This window comes from Frankliniella occidentalis, unplaced genomic scaffold (genome assembly GCF_000697945.3).
Source record: "Frankliniella occidentalis isolate FOCC.00 unplaced genomic scaffold, Focc_3.1 Scaffold221, whole genome shotgun sequence".
NCBI lineage: Eukaryota > Metazoa > Arthropoda > Insecta > Thysanoptera > Thripidae > Frankliniella > Frankliniella occidentalis.
In genome coordinates this window covers 243,329-247,288 of record NW_026267347.1, presented here as the reverse complement: position 1 = coordinate 247,288, position 3,960 = coordinate 243,329, and the positions used below count along the sequence as shown (strand labels likewise).

Sequence of the window (3,960 nt, the reverse complement as noted above, 5' to 3'; positions counted from 1 at the left end):
AAACAGAGAGCGGTGGTGGGGGCGGGCGCGCGAGCGGAGGCGCGGAGGCAGGGCGGGGCGGCTCCCTCTTCCACCCACCGCTCTCTGTATCCGTTTTAGTTCTTCTTCGTATCGGGCAGCGATCCATTGAAAGAAAGCATTCCGGTAAAGCTAAAGCTAATATGCAGAAGAATGAGAGGAAGAAGAAAACGGAGATCACTATCCTTTTAAATGTGACTTCCCTTTTCTTGTTCCCTGCATTCTTCTGCATTTCAGCTTAACCGGAATGCTCGGTTCCCTATATAGGCACCGCGCATCAACACGCCACACGACACGCTCGAGCAACTGGAGTACAACGCCACAGCGGCAACCCTGTGTGGCCCCCTATCCCCCCCCCCCTTCTTCAATAAAGCATTCCGGTAAAGCTAAAATGCAGAAGAATGCGAGGAAGAAGAAAACAGAAATCACTATGCCCTTTTCATGGGACTTCCGTTTCCTTGTTCCCGGCATTCTTCTGCATTTCAGCTTTACCGGAATGCTTTATTCGACCCCTCCTACTCTGCATTTTTCTCCGCGTGGCGTGAACGCGAAGACGGCGGCCAGCAGGCGGCGACCCCCCTCCCCTCCCCTCCCGTGCCGCGCGGTGCGAGCAGCCGAGCCGACGCACACAACGCACGCTCGAGCCCCGAGCGAGCTCCAGTCTCGCCGCGTCCACGAGGCGCACAGCACGCCGCCGAACTCCAGCTGTACGCGCTCCGTCTTCGCATTGTCTGCCGACGTCGCTGTCCAACTTCAACAACGGCTGGACCGTCATAAATGTTGGCGGATGCAAGTGAGTTTAGGAATGATTCGTCGGTCGCTTCGATTATCCGTAAACGGGAAGTGGTTAGTTGTGCGGAGGTGAGTCGAGTCGTCTCTCGGTGTGAGGTCTTGAGGACTGCAGTTGTCTGAAAACCTCAGCTGAGGCGTCTCACCGTGAGGCGACTCGACCAACAACAATCAGGCCCGTCCTTCCGCCAAACGTTGGTGGCAGCTTCACTTCGCTCCTGAGGCAACTCCGTGCGGTATGGGTCCGAGCCTGCCTGGCGTGCCAACGCCACTTGACTTTGACTGACGGGACTTGAGTTGTGATTCTGTTTAAATGAAGTACCTGTCATGTGCGTATAGTCCCTTTCCAAGTAAAGCATTCCGGTAAAGCTGAAATGCAGAAGAATGCGGGGAAGAAGATAACGGAAAGCGCTATGCTTTACCATGGTGACTTCCGTTTTCTTCTTCCCCGCATTCCTCTGCATTTCAGCTTTACCGGAATGCTTTATTAGCGATGTGAAGAACCAGTTGAAGATCAACAGGCAGGAAACAGTTGTTTTTAGCAACCCAAACTTATATGAAAACTTGCTTCAAATGTAAACAATATCAAAATGATACGACCTACATTTTATTCAAGTGTTTTGCGCACTTTTGGAAGATTAAAAGCTACTGTTTCCGACTGTTTCCGGTCTACTGTTCTTCACCCTTTTCTGTACTTCGCTAATGGACCATTCCACCGACTGTGGGAGAAGAAAGAAAATCAAAAAGCACCCGGAAACAGTATTGATAAAACGATCAAATCGTTCACTTTTTCTAGTTTTCTTGACCAAGATAATAATTCTGGACTTGGTGTGCCACAGAGGTGTACACAAATGATCTACATACTGGTTCTCGGTACTGTTTCCTGTACGTTTTGATTCTTTTCTTTCTTCTTCTCCATTCGGTGGAGGATTGGTCTATTCTGAAAGGTTCTATTAGGAGAATAACTGCGGAAGTGCCATGAAAAACTTTCCCTTTACATAGCGGATTTTCCAGGGAAGTAGACCATTCTGATCTGTTTCCTTCTAAACGTCGATAAAACATTTCGGTAATGATGAGATGCAGAAGAATGCAGTTAACAAGTAAACGGAAGTAACCATGCTACATCATAGCGATTTCCGTTTACTTCTTCCCCGCATTCTTCTGCACTTAGGCTTTACCGAAATGCTTTATTGGCCGTCGATGACGTCGGTCTGGCGGACGGCCAGTAAATCGAGCAAGGGGAAACAGTCTGTGTAGTTATGCTCTTCTTCTTTTCTTTACATTCCCACTGTTAAAAAAATTTCATTACATTTTAATAACATTTATATGAAGCTATTTTCATTACAATTTCATTACAATGTTATTAAATTCTAATTACAATAGACCATTCCACCGAATGGGGAAGAAGAAAGAAAAGAATCAAAAAGTACCGGAAACAGTAACAAAAACCAGTGTGTAGATCATTTTTGTACACCTCTGCGGCACACCAACAAGTCCAGAATTATTACCTTGGTGAAGAAAACTAGAAAAAGTAAACGGTTTGATCTGTTTATCAATACTGTTTCCGGTGCTTTTTGATTCTTTTCTTTCTTTTTCCCCCGTCGGTGGAATGGTCTATTGAGTACTGAAATTTCATAACACATGTTATTAAAAAATTGACAACTTTCTAAAAAAAATTGTTTCGCTCTAACCCTTATGGCACCAACTCCTCAACCAACTAACGGGCTTTACAGGCCGCAACCATAGCAGTTTACCGTACATGAGCGAGTCACTTGGTATGAAGAAGAAAAGAAGTTGGTGGCGTAGCGTAGCGCGGACCCAAAACAAAGCAGAAAGCTGCATCTCGGAATTGCGTTTATATTCAAAGTCGTGAATTTCAAATTAGTTTTTAATCTCTTTTGGCGTACAATCAACAGAAATATACCCGATATCAGCTCCAAAAACTCTATTTGGGAGGGTTTCGCAACCAGGTTATGTCGCTTTGTTTTGGGTCGCCGCCATCTTTTTCTTTTCTTCTTCATACCAAGTGACTCGCTCATTACCGGGAGTTGAACCAGGAACCCTTGGGTTGGAATACCGTCGCCTTTGACCACTCGGCCACGAGGATTACCTAAGAGTGGTCGAGCTGTAACGTGGTCTTATGCCACCACTGGCCGGGGGGAGTTTCCTAACTGTTAAATAAACATGTGATGAAAATTTAATAACAGTGTTATGAAAATGTCATAATTACATGCACTGAAAAGGGGCGTGTAATGAAATTTCAATAGCGTGTAATGAAATTGCCATTAAATTTATAAACATTGTTCTTAAATTAAGGGTGTCCTTAAATTTCATGACAAATTTATTGAAATTAATGTTTATTGCGTAATGAAATTTCAAACATTTTTAACAGTGCCGCTAGTCATTGTTAAAATACCCTAATAAACGTAGCTGTTTTCCGTCTTTCGTTCTCCTCGTTCTTCACTTCGCTCATGCTAGACGTTTTTGGGTCTATTGAAATGAAGCATTCCGTTGAAGCTGAAATGCAGAAGAATAAATTGAACAGGATAACGGAAGTCACTATGTCAAAGCATACTAATTTCTGCGGCGGGTGGAGGGGAGCCTCCCCGCCCGCCCTCCGCTCCTCCGCGCGCCCGCCCTAGGCCATCTCACCGGAAAATTTTTTTCGAGGTACGCACGTCTAGTGATAGATTAGACGTGGCAGAGACCCTGTGCAAAGTTTGAACCCTGTGCGATAACGTTTACCCGACCCGCATCGTGATTTTCCGAAAGGGCTCGAAATTGGCGCGCGGTGACCCGACACCTTGTCGGCTCTGCCGTGCTGACACGGTGGGGTCAAAGGTGACGGCTTGGGTCTGAAGTATGACCCTATGGGTCCTACTTCACATCCGACATGGTGAATCCGAGCTCGCGACTGACCGGGCGTCTCCAGGGGCCCAAACGTCGCGGGCCGCGCGGGTCGCTCCTAGCAGCCGAAATTGGCAAAATCAAACATATTGTGTTTGCCAATATGTAGGCCGTACCGTGCCCTATCCAAAACTATGTAGCGTGCCAGGTAGCGGTGACGCGATCACTGGGAAAAGTTTAAAAAACAGGTATTTGCGCCTGTGGTGACGTCACATAGACTGCCCGCACTACACGCCTGTAGCGCAT

General features: G+C 46.5%; 1 protein-coding gene across 1 annotated transcript in view; it reads left to right on the top strand.

The window, feature by feature from the left end:
• Positions 1–613: 613 nt before the first annotated feature.
• LOC113214661 (uncharacterized) overlaps positions 614–3,960 on the top strand; it is a gene marked incomplete in the record, with an annotated part of 64,647 nt that continues 61,300 nt past the window's right edge. The window contains 1 exon segment of the mRNA XM_052272724.1: positions 614–811.